Source organism: Aquila chrysaetos, chromosome 2 (assembly GCF_900496995.4).
Source record: "Aquila chrysaetos chrysaetos chromosome 2, bAquChr1.4, whole genome shotgun sequence".
Lineage (NCBI taxonomy): Eukaryota > Metazoa > Chordata > Aves > Accipitriformes > Accipitridae > Aquila > Aquila chrysaetos.
Window position 1 is genome coordinate 21,401,098 of NC_044005.1, and position 13,061 is coordinate 21,414,158.

The 13,061-nt window shown below is 42.5% G+C and overlaps 1 long non-coding RNA gene across 1 annotated transcript; it reads left to right on the forward strand.

The window, feature by feature from the left end:
• The first annotated feature begins 5,948 nt into the window (after positions 1-5,948).
• LOC115334225 lies at positions 5,949-12,417 on the forward strand. The gene is made up of 3 exons (XR_003921070.2): positions 5,949-6,150; positions 7,661-7,663; positions 12,407-12,417. It is a non-coding gene; the product is annotated as an uncharacterized LOC115334225 (long non-coding RNA).
• The last annotated feature ends 644 nt before the right edge of the window (positions 12,418-13,061 follow it).

Below are 13,061 nucleotides of genomic sequence, written 5' to 3' on the forward strand. Positions count from 1 at the left end.
TGTATCAAAGCTGCAATGTACTCTGTAAATTGGTTTTACAGTCTTTATAAAACCACTGGCTACTCAGCATGAGGGTATTTGCATTTCTGATAAAATAAAATAATACATCTAGAAAGATATTTGCTGGTAGGAACAGCATAGTTCCTCTGTGTGGTGTGTAATAGAAACTTTGAATCTCATTTTGCCTTTCTTGGTGTGTCTAAAGTGGATATATCCTAAATTCTCTATTCAGTTATTCAGTTATTATTATGTGCATTTTAAATGTATGCATTGCTATGAGTACTAAATAAATAGATGAGAGAGAACAATTTCTTATTCCACAAAGAAGAGGAAAAGTTTTTCCTTTCTTTGCTTCCAAGTAACTTTGTTTGATTTAAACTATTTAAAAGGACTCTCAGCTAAATCTTAAGTTCCAGTCGATGTGTCAGGACAATTATGATTATTTTTGTTTAATCCAATTTATTTTAATTAATTAATTTAAATTTATCAATATTTTTTGAAATGCAGGCCGTATCACGGGATCAGCAGCCGTGATTCCCATCTTGAAATCAAACAGTCTAAATATTCTGTATACAGACTTACACTCAAACTGCAGTCAAACTTTTTTTTTTTTTTTTTGATGCTGCTTTTTGAAAGGACTGGATCATCATGAATCCTGGTCTTGCTGTCTAGTGAATGGGACATTCAGTTTGAACAAAGAGGTAACTTTGGATCCTTTTATACTGCAGAGCACATCAATCCCAGTCTCCCACTGTCTGGTTATAAGCTCAGACTGCTGTTGTATGGTCACTGTTGCTGTCATTTTAAAGAAAACAGAGAACCCTCTCCAGCTAACAGGAATCCAAGCCCTGGACCCTGAAGGGGGCGGGGACGTATACATTTTCTGGAGGTGGTCAGAAGGATGGATATGTCTTCTGACAGAGGTTCTCTCAGTCCATCATGTGGTCTACTTTGCACCCTGTTTGAGATATCAGTGTTTTCCTATTTATAGTGCAAAGTTTGTGGGTATGTAAGTCAGCATTCTGGCAGACCCTGTGTATTTATGACTGGTTGGGAGCTAGGGTACAGTAACCAGAAGCAATAAATGGGGATCCATCTGGTAAGGACTAAATTTTCAAAAGGACCCGAGCTTTACGGTATGGCCTGCAATAGGAAAATAGGCTTCATTTTGGGATTAAAGCTACTTTTTCCCCCCCCTAATATTTCAAGATATTTTTTTCCTATTAAATCTTTTTTTCTATAGGTTGTTGATGCATATGATTGTTTGTTCTGCTGGAACCTGTTAGAAACTTGTTTCTTTTTTTCATATTTCAGAACAAAAGACCTGTTGTGGTTTAACCCCAGCCAGCAACTCAGCACCATGCAGCCACTCACTCACTCTCCCAGCCACCCGGTGGGATGGGGGGAGAGAATTGGCAGGAAAAAGGTAAAGCTCGTGGGTTGAGATAAGAACAGTTTAACAGCACAGAAAGGAAGAAAATAATAATGATAATAGTAACAATAATAAAATGACAATAATAATAAAAGGATTGGAATATACAAAACAAATTATGCACAATGCAAGTGCTCACCACTTGCCAACTGATGCCCAGTTACCTCCCGAGCAGCAATCCACCCCTCGTGGCCAACTCCCCCCAGTTTATATACTGGACATGACATCACATGGTATGGAATACCCCATTGGCCAGTTTGGGTCAGCTGTCCTGGCTGTGCCCCTCCCAACTTCTTATGCCTTTCCAGCCTTCTTGCTGGCTGGGCATGAGAAGCTCAAAAATCCTTGACTTAGTCTAAACACTACTTAGCAACAACTGAAAACATCAGTGTGTTATCAACATTCTTCTCATGCTGAATCCAAGGCATAACACTATACCAGCTACTAGAAAGAAAATTAACTCTATCCCAGCCGAAACTAGGGTAAGACCAAACCTCTTTTAAGGCACCTGAGCCCACAATATTTCACAGGTATATGAGCAGGAAATTGTTTTGGATAACATCCTGAGTAAAAGATAGCAGATTTGACCAGTGGTTCCTTTTTTAGGGATAGGACACTACAAAACATATAAGAATTCCTTTTTTAGAAAGTGATGAAGTGATTAGTTTCTTTTATGTTTAAGGATTATCTCCTTTAGTTTTAAGGATTAAAATGGAGTTCTTAAAACCCTCTATATTTGAAGACTTCAGCTTTTTGACCTTCATGACGTATTGTGGCAATAAGTTTCATACGCTAATTAGATGCTGTGTATGAAAGTATTTTAACATATTTGTGTGGTTTTCTGTTTCTATTTCAGTTTAATTGGATGATTCCTTTTCATTCGAAGGCTAAATTGTACATTTTATCTGCATTATTTTTCCTTTACTTCTAATGATTCCATCTTACAGTTTTAAGGGGTTCTTTCCCATGGCTTGTTTCCACTGAACTGGTAACAGAATGTTTTAGAACACTATTAAAAAGGTTAAGGCCTTGAAATCACATAATTTCTGGTAAACCTGTTATAGCTGCTTGTACACTTACAAAGGTATGAATTTTAAATGGATGGTTCATGTTCCTCAGGAGATGAGTATATTTTGTTACCTTAAAACTTTACCATGGAAATATCTATCTTTCCTTTTTTTCACCCAGAGAAATGAAAATTATAATGAACCCCAAGAATGCTGTTTTGATTACTCTTTTAACATCTCATGATCTTCACTGATTTTTCAGTGAATGGTTTATTATAGATATTATACCAAATATGGCTAATTCACCTGACTGACAGAAACTGGCAGAAGATAATCCATGACAGTGGATTCATAAGACCCCCAAATGATATTTTGATTTTTACCAAGGAAAAGAGTGGAAGAGCACAACAGGAATTCTAGTATACTTCAGAAAACATGGTGATAATGGGACATGTGCTGTGTTGTGATTTGTGAAGTTAGCTGGGATGATTGGTGAAGCTGAGAAGCCACTGTGGTGAGCTCCTCTCCTGAACAGCATGTCACAGCTCAGCTCTATATAACACAGTTTGAAATTAGATTTGATGTTACAGGGCAAATATTAGATAAATAATGTTTTATTGATTACTTTGACCATACTGTAAAATAAGGAAAGGATGCTTAACTTCCAGGGAAAAGAAATTCAGTGTAAATTATTTCAGTTCAAATATACTTCCATAATGACATGGCCAGTTATATGTAATGATGAATCCTTTCCTTCCTTCTGTCCCCAAAAGAGGCTAAGCACTCACTGGAGTGTTTAAATACTTGATGTTGGCCCCTAAATGAGTTGCCAGTGGTAAATGAGATGATTAAATGGTTAGAAAGGTTTCTTTAGGAATTTTGTGTTAGAACATATATATTAGACTATCTTTTCTGATTGCCTCAATTTTGCAGCTTTAGGTTTCAGAAAACTTCATGTAATAATCTTAACATTTTCTAGGCCTAATCTCTGCTTGAAAAGGAATTGGTAAAAATTATTAATAAGGGGAAATTGCTAGCAAACAAAAAAACCTAAAGTCTTCCCATAAACCTTTACCCGAGGATTTGTTGACATAAGAAGATGTTATTTGGGAAAACAGTCTTGAACTTCTCGAACTCAAGAAAATCGTAAAGGCAAAATAAGACTCAAGGAGATACTGTTTGAAGCCATCAGTGATTCAAGAGATGATGACCTGAGCAGTGACAGCTGGGCAGTTGAAGAAATCAGGTGTCATCATGACAGGTAAAAAATTTCTTTGGTCATCTCTGAACCAGGTTCTGTATCTCTCTGATAAATTAAAACTTATCCTTCATAAGCATGTTTTGCAGTATTTGGTGCAGAGAGGGATATCCTTCAATGACAGAGAAATGCTCTTCTATTCTTGCTTTCACTCCAATCACTTGTAAATGGATAAAGTTGCTGAATGCACCCTCCTTGCTGTCAACCGTTAATTAGGTGTGAAACTACCATCTCACAGAGTGAGCTTCCTTTGCCCTTAGAGGATTGCTTCCTTTCACTTTGAAGTATCTCTGGCAAGACATGTCCCTTTCAATAGCTTCTGTTCTCATATGACTCTCTCAAAATGCCTGGTAACATCATTTTTTATCCTCCCAGCTTCATATTGCTTTTTGTCGTGGTTTAACCCCTGCCGGCAATTAAGCACCATACAGCTGCTTGCTCACTCCCCTCTCTCGCAGTGGGATGGGGAAGAGAATTGGAGAAAAAATAAAACTCACAGGTTGAGATAAAGACAGGTTAATAGGACAGTCAGGAAGAAAATAATAATTATTATAATAATAATAAAATTAAAAAATGACAATAATAATAATAAAAAAAGAATTGGAATATACAAAACAAGTGATGCACAATTGCTCACCACTCTCTGACCAATGCCCAGTTACCTCCCGAGCAGCTATCTGACCCTCCTGGCCAACTCCCCCCAGTTTTTATACTAGGCATGTTGTCACATGGTATGGAACACCCCTTTGGCCAGTTTGGGTCAGCTGTCCTAGCTGTGTCTCCTCCCAACTTCTTGTGTCCCTCCAGCCTTCTGGCTGGCTGGACATGAGAAGCTGAAAAATCCTTGACTTAGTCTAAACACTACTTAGCCACAACTGAAAACATCAGTGTGTTATCAACTTTTATCTCATACTAAATCCAAGGCATAACACTATACCAGCTACTAGAAAGAAAATTAACCCTATCCCAGCTGAAACCAAGACAGTACCCAGCCCTTATTCTATACAATTTACATCATGCTCAGGTCCAACACTTTCCCATACATCTCAATTAATCACCATCACCTTCTGTTACAGATGCATGCACACTCAAATCCAACAGGTGTTAAAGCTCAGTATTTATTCTTCAGTAGAAAAGTTAGTTAGAACTCCAGTAACAGTAGTGAACTACAGGCTCAATCATGTAAGGGGAATTAGTACTACACAGACAACTTAAGAATCCTTGAGATTCAAAAGTAATGACTCAAAATGTGCATATCACTCACCTAAAAGATGAGGGCTCTCTCCCTCAAGGAGTTACCTTGGGTGGTGCCCTGACGCAAGGGGGAGTCCCCAAATGCAGACCTGCTGCTCCAAGGAGGACTGATTCCCACATGTCGTCCAGTGGGACCCTGTTTATACCCTTGTTGAATCTGATCTGTGGTCATTTAATCCCTATTGGCCAAGGTCACCTCAGTGTACCTGGCATGTCTTGATTGGCCAGTTCATATTTCAGCCCTCCAGGGTTTAGGTTTTTTTCCGCTTTGCCCTGCCTGGAGAAGTTTTGTTTCCAGCTGGGGGGGGGTGGGGGGGGGGGGGGAGCATACTGCCACACCTTCCCTGACCTTTGATATCTATACACAGGTATCGTTCCCTTAGTCTATGGGCTATCCCTATAAAATGCCTGTTGAGTTCATTTAGCCAATGACTTTGGGCTCCATCTGGCATAACAGTCTTTCTGGGCAGGAAGGATGCTGCGAAGTCCGCTCAGTCAGCAGAGCAGGATCGGGCTTCAGTGCGGTTCAGTGAGCGGGTGACATTGGGCACAGCAGGAGGATGGTGTGTAGTGTTGGATTGTTGCATACTGAAGTCAGTTATTGTTCCACCACTACTGCGCTTTGCTTGTTTTTATTGAAGTTCATTCTTCATTATTCTAAGTGATTCTTACTGTAATACCATTGATATAGCATATAAAACAATTCTAGTAATGATGACATACAGTAGCAGGGTTATATAGCAATTAACATTGTACAAGTCAATTCATTGGCTATTCTCACCTAAAATCAAATCCCCTTTAGACGCACATTGGACTTCCCCATCCTTCCACATCACCCACCAAGTGCACCCAGGTCCTTGAGCAAAAGCAATCCCATGAATGTGTTTGCCTTTGCCTGAGACAGAAGTAACCCAGACTGTCTTCCATGGCATATTTTTCATGTGCACTACAGGGACTTCATCCACTTCTACAGCACGTAAAAGTTCTGATTGGCAGGGCCAGTCAGATTGGCAGATCCTCTGGTGTTGACTAACCAGGGGGCTTTTGTTAAATGTGTATCTCGAAGTTTGAAGGTTCCACCCCTCATTGCTCTCAATGTCGTCTTTAACAGTCCATAGTATCGTTTGATTTTCCTGGAGGCTGGTGCATGATAGGGGATATGATATACCCACTCAATGCCATGCTCTCTGGCCCAGGTTGTTTCAGAAATGAGTCCTGTTGTCTGACTCAGTTCTTTCTGGGGTGCCATGTCACCATAAGTCTTGCTTTTCAAAGCCCAGGATAGTGTTCTGGGCAGTGGCGTAGGGCACAGGATATGTTTCCAGCCATCCAGTGGTTGCTTCCACCATTTTAAGCACATGGACTTGCCTTGGCAGGTTTGTGGGAGTGTAATATAGTCAATCTGCCAGGCTTCCCCATATTTATATTTCAGCCATCATCCTCCATACCACAGAGACTTTAACTGTTTGGCTTGCGTGACTGCAGCAAATTTCACATTCATGGATAACCTGTGCGATAGTATCTGTGGTCAAGTCCACCCCTCGATCATGAGCCCATCTATATGTTGCATCTCTTCCCTGATGGCCTGAGGTGTCATGGGCCCACAGAGCTATAAATAATTGACCCTTATGTTGCCAGTCCAGATCCACTTCAATCTTAACAGCCTTATCCATGTGCTGGTTGTTTTGATGTCCTTCGGTGGCCCGACTCTTGGGTACATGAGCATCTATGGGACGTACTTTTACAACCAGATTCTCTAGCCAGGATGCAATATCTTGCCACAGTGCAGCAGCCCAGATGGGTTTACCTCTGCGCTGCCAGTTGCTCTGCTTCTATTGCTGTAACCACCCCCACAGGGCATTTGCCACCACCCCCACAGGGCATTTGCCACCACCCCTGAGTCAGTATAGAGAAAGAGCAGTGGCCACTTTTCTCATTCAGAAATATCTAAAGCTAGCTGGATGGCTTTCACCTCTGCAAACTGACTCGATTCACCTTCTCCTTCAGCAGTTTCTGCAGCTTGTCGTATAGGACTCCACACAGCAGCCTTCCACCTCCGATGCTTTCCTACAAAGTGACAGGACCCATCAGTAAACAGGGTGTATTGCCTCTCATTCTCTGGCAGTTTTTTATACAATGGGACCTCTTCAGCATACATCACCTCCTTCTCTGGTGATATACCAAAATCTTTGCCTTCTTGCCAGTCCATGAACACTTCCAAAATTCCTGGGTGACTGGGGTTTCCTATTCGAGTTCATTGTGTGATCAGCACAACCCATTTACTCCACATAGCATCAGTTGCATGATGTGTAGAGGGAACCTTCTCTTTGAACATGCAGCCCAGCACCAGCAGTCAGGGTGCTAATAGGAGCTGTGTTTCAGTACCAGTTCGAACTCCTTCATGTGCTGCCAATATCTCTTTTTCAGTTGGAGTATAGTGAGCTTCAGATCCTCGATATCCCTGACTCCAAAACCCCAGGGGTCAACCTCAGCTCTCCTCGGGTGCTTTCTGCCAGAGACTCCAGGTAGGGCTATCCTCCCCCGCTCCAATATAGAGCACATTTTCAACATCTTGCCCTGCCTGGACTGGCCCAAGGGCTACTGCATGAACAATCTCCAGTTTAATTTGTTCAAAGGCTTGTTGTTGCTCAGAGCTCCATTTAAAATCTTTCTTCTTCCACCCACTTGGTAGAGAGGGTTTACAATCAGTCTGTAATTTGGAATATGCATTCTCCAAAAACCCACAACGCCTAAGGAAGCCTGTGTTTCCTTTTTACTAGTCGGTGGAGACATAGCTTCTATCTTGTTGATCACATCCATTGGGATCTGACAATGTCCATCTTGCCATTTTAATCCTAAAAACTGGATCTCCTGTGCAGGTCCCTTACTTTGATTGATAGCAAAACCAGCTTTCAGAAGTATTTGGATTATTTTCTTCCTTTTCTCAAAAACTTCTGCTGTGTTGCCCCATATGATGATGTCATCAATGTACTGAGGTGTTCTGGAGCCTCACCCTTTTCCAGTGCAGTCTGGATTAGCCCATGGCGAATGGTGGGGCTGTGTTTCCACCCCTGGGGCAGTCGATTCCAGATGTACTGGACACCCCTCCAAGTGAAAGCAAACTGTGGCCAGCACTCTGCTGCCAAAGGGATTGAGCAAAACACATTAGTGATATCAGTTGTGGTGTACCACCTGGCTGCCTTTGACTCCAATTCATATTGAAGTTCTAGCCTGCCCAGCAAGGCAGCACTCAGCGGCGGCGTGACTTCATTCAGGCCACGATAGTCAACTGTTAGTCTCCACTCTCCGTTAGACTGTCGCACTGGCCATATGGGACTGTTAAAGGGTGAGCGAGTTTTGCTGATTGCTCCTTGGCTCTCCAGTCGATGAATCAACTTGTGGATGGGAATCAGGGAGTCTTGGTTCATGCAATATTGCCGCTGGTACACTGTTGTGGTAGTGATTGGCACTTGTTCTTCGACCCTCAGCAACCCCACAACTGAAGGGTCCTCAGAGAGACCAGGCAGGGCAGACAGCTGTTCAGTCTCCTCCATCTCCAAGGCAGCTATACCAAAAGCCCATCTATACCCCTTTGGGTCCTTAAAATACTCTCTCCTGAGACAGTCTATGCCGAAGATGCATGGAGCCTCTGGGCCAGTCACAATGGGGTGTTTCTGCCACTAATTCCCAGTTAGACTCACTTCAGCCTCCAATACAGTTGGCTGTTGGGATCCCCCTGTCACACTAGAAATACAGATGGGTTATGCCCCTTTACAACTTGATGGCATTAGGGTACACTGTGCACTGGTGTCTCCCAGAGCCTTATACTCCTGTGGGTCTGACGTGCCAGGCCATCAAATCCACACAGCTCAATAAATCCAGTTGTCCTTTTCCTCCACCTGGCTGGAAGCAGGGCCCCTCTAATCCTGGTCAGAATATTTGTTACTGACTTCTTGTAAAAATGACCTAGAAGTGCCTTCAAGAAGGTCAGAAGTAAGATCATCCCTTCTACTCTGCCTGGAAACTGGAGCAGCATTTTTCCTGGAAGAATCCCCTTTTGTGGTTGTTTTTCCTCGCAACTCATGTACCTGTGCATCTAGGGTCCAGGTAGGTTTTCCATCCCACTTCCTCATGTCCTCTCCATGGTCACACAGGTAAAACCACAGGGTATCCCATAGTGTGTACTCTATATTCTCTCTCTTGAGCCGAGGAACACTCACTCCTAATATCTGAGATGCTAGTCCGTACAGGTGGTGAGTAGGACTTTTCAATCAGTTCGATCAGTTTTTTTTTGACTTTTTGGACAGTTTTTCCACAGCCAAGATGCAAGCTTGTAGGGATAGGGATTTTCTTCATATTGCCAGAGCTGGTGAGCCATTTTGTCCACCGTCGGTGCCTCTTTGTCTTTCCAGGTTAGTACCGCCAATGGGTTGGCATATGGTGATCGTGCATTCCTTTTCATCCTACAGTGAAATATTTGTTACTGAAAAAACTGTTTTCTGAATTGGTGGATACTGTTCAATTCCACATACTGTGTTCACTGAGAATTAAACTCTCGCTTGGAAATGTAATGAATATCTTATGATTTCTAGAAACAAAAAGGGGAAAAATGGATAAAATAAATAGTGAGTGATTTAACTGTTTTATATGACTTGCTAAGCTACACTTACCACATGCCATAGCAATAGGACAGCAAAAACTGAGCTGATGCCAGCAATGTGGGCAGAAAGCAAACCTGAACTTCCTTTTAACCCTGCAATGTAGACCTAACTTCAGAGGCTGGGACAACATCCAGTCCATCTCCCAGCTTCCCTATGTTCACCACCTAGAAGTTCTAAGGACTGCAGGATCAGGAGACTACAAAAAATATCTACCTGCAGAAGCTGCATTAGTCTAACCTGTAGAAGCTATATAACTCTCTCTGTTATATATGCAACTCTTTCTGCATGTTGAAATATAGAGGCACAGGAAAGGCTGAAATCAGCTAACAGTATCGCTATGCCTGGTAAATGGTATCTCATCACAGCCCCTTGAAATGTTATAAATGGACTATCCTTTATGGCAGGAAGTATGGTTTCAGCCTAGGGAAGTGCTGCCCACTGCGCACATTTGATATTTGCATCTGTAACAGAATTAGACACACTTTGGCAGGGTCTAGTCTGCGAGCTGTTGCTAAATGGAAACTTTGCAAGCTGAAACTATCCCACTGGTTACTGAGGAACCAGGATGCTCCTTATCAGTTGAGGCAAGATAAATGAAATCTTTGCACCTGTGTGACAAAAAGTGGTGGTGTCTAAAAGGAAAGCAGAAAAATGGACCCTAAAATACGTTTTGCTGTTCCACCTGTAGTCATTTAGCACCCTCTGAAATAAACTTTCTGAGCATGCAGGATATATACATTCTAACTAAATCAGATAGGAGAAATGGTGAAATGAAGAGAATATCAGCTCTTTATTAGAGGAACAACATGCCATTGCAGAGAAAGTAAAAACCGCAAGTACTGAGGCTGTCAATCCATGCCAAGACAAGTTTTTCTTTAAATACTAAAAGGAATCATAACACATTTTTTAAATGCCTTGTACCATTTACAACAGTATCAGGATTTTCATTCCTTCTGGTCTTGCACGTGCTTTATACTTGTCCTTGAGTTAGAAACAGTGTGTGGTTACACCTCCAGAGGGCCAGAGCAGTGATAGAGTTGTGATTCTTAAATGCGAGGTTTGATAACATCTTTGTCAATGACATAGACAGTGGGATTGAGTGCACCCTGTCCCATCCCACTTGGTGGGCTCGGGGGAGGTGATCTTTTAGATAGACTGTTGCCACACACAGGACTCACAACAATGACTTGGGAGGGACAGAGAAAATTTCAACACCCGTTTCGCTCGGTGAATCCCAGGGCAAGAGTCGTGCCAATGGCTCCTAAGTGCTCAAAATACGTTTTATTTAACATTGACTTATAACACAAGTGTGGCTAAATTTGACATAGCAGATATTTCAAATAAATCTTGACACCTAACAGCTGTAGCAAAGTTCTTGGGGGGTGTGTGTGTGTGTGTGTGTGTGTGGCTGATGCCCCATTATCCCATTTAACTCGTTTACACAACTGCTGTGGTAAGTGCTCGTGGTAAAACTCTGAACCTGCAACAAAATGTCTGAAGTGCAACCGCTAGAAAACTTCCCGAAAAACAATTACCAGAAAGCCTCTTTGAGGCACAACCACTGGAAAGCCTCCCAGAAACAGTTCACTACCCCAGTTCCACAGGACACATCCTGTTTCGGCTGCTTGTGGCTACCTGTTTGGTTGTTTGACACAAAATGGTTGCCAGTCTCTCAGTCTCTCATACACGCTCAGCACGTTTGCTGATGACACCAAGCTGTGTGGTATGGTCGACACACTGGAGGGAAGGGATGCCATCCAGAGGGACCTTGACAGGCTTGAGAGGTGGGCCCATGCAAACCTCATGAAGTTCAACAAGGCCAAATGCAAGGTCCTGCACATGGGTTGGGCAATCTCAAGCACAAATGCAGGCTGGACAGAGAATGGATTGAGAGCAGCCCTGAGGAGAAGGACTTGGAGGTATTAGTGGATGAAAAACTGAACATGAGCCGGCAATGTGTGCTCGCAGCCCAGAAAGCCAACCGTATCCTGGCTGGATCAAAAGAAGTGTGACCAGCAGGTCGAGGGAGGTGATTCTCCTCCTCTACTCTGCTCTTGTGAGACCCCACCTGCAGTACTGTGGTCAGCTGTGGGGTCCCCAACATAAGAAGGACATGGACCTGTTGGAGCAGGCCCAGAGGAGGGCCACGAAGATGAACAGGGGGCTGGAGCACCTCTGCTATGAAGAAAGGCTGAGAGAGTTGGGGCTGTTCAGCCTGAAGAAGAGAAGGCTCTGGGGAGACCTTATAGCAGCCTTCCAAGTACCTAAAGAGGGCCTACAAGAAAGCTGGAGAGGGACTTTTTACAAGGGCATGCAGTGACAGAACAAGGGGTAATGGCTTTAATCTGAAAGAGGGTAGATTTGATTAGATGTAAGGAAGAAGTTCTTCAGTGTGAGTGTGGTGAGGCACTGGAACAAGTTGCCCAGAGAAGCTGTGGATGCCCCATCCCTGGAAGTGTTCAAGGCCAGGTTGGATGGGGCTTTAAGCAACCTGGTCTAGTGGAAGGTGTCCCTGCCCATGGCAGGGGGGTTGGAACCAAATGGTCTTCAAGGTCCCTTCCAACTCAAACCATTCTGTGATTCTATGATTTATGCTGGTGATTTGCAGATGCTAGTTAGTTTTATCATATCCAGATTAGGAACCTAGAGGTTAATTAGAGAAAACATTTTGATGAACTGTTCTTAGTAATATAATCGTGGTATGAGAATTATAATGTGATGTCCAAAGTCTCATCTCTGGTTATACAGTGAGTCAGACTGTTAGGGTGAGAGATCTCCAAAGCTATCGTAATAGATGAGGTTATTACATGCTGGAGCCAAGTGAATCATGTGGTATTTAATTTAAAAACTGAACTGAAATAACTTTATTTTTATTTTATATAAACTTTACTGTGATTTCACTAAGCCTTGTAGAAAGTTTTTGCAAACTTGATAATGTTTACATTAATTTTACATTAGCTTTACAACAGCTTAAAGCAAGGACTAGGTGCATCATAGTTTTCTAGAGAATTACCAGTTTACTGGTTTACTTGCTGCTAAGTGAACTAGATCATGGCTCTTGATACAGTCATATTCTTGTTGATTCCCAATCTTTTCTAAGGAGGAGTGGTTCAGCTGATTGATATTATTTGATACTACTATTATAAGTACCCAGACATATCAACAGAAAATAGACCTGTTGCTTTGGTATGAAGGCAGATATAATGCCCAATAAGAGAAGGCTTAAAGCCAGGTACCAGGTCAAAAGTGTACTGTTTACTCTCAGGAGAAGGTTGATAAGTGATTCAGCTGTTAAATGCCAGGAGAAGATGACTTCTGTGCATTGCCTCACCTTTGTGGCAGGGCCATGTGGCTTGTATCAAGCAGATGAGATAATGTGGGGTCCTTCCTGGAAGAACTGTGATGTTACTTACTGCAAGACCAACCTGAGCCAGGTTTATGGTTGCTCC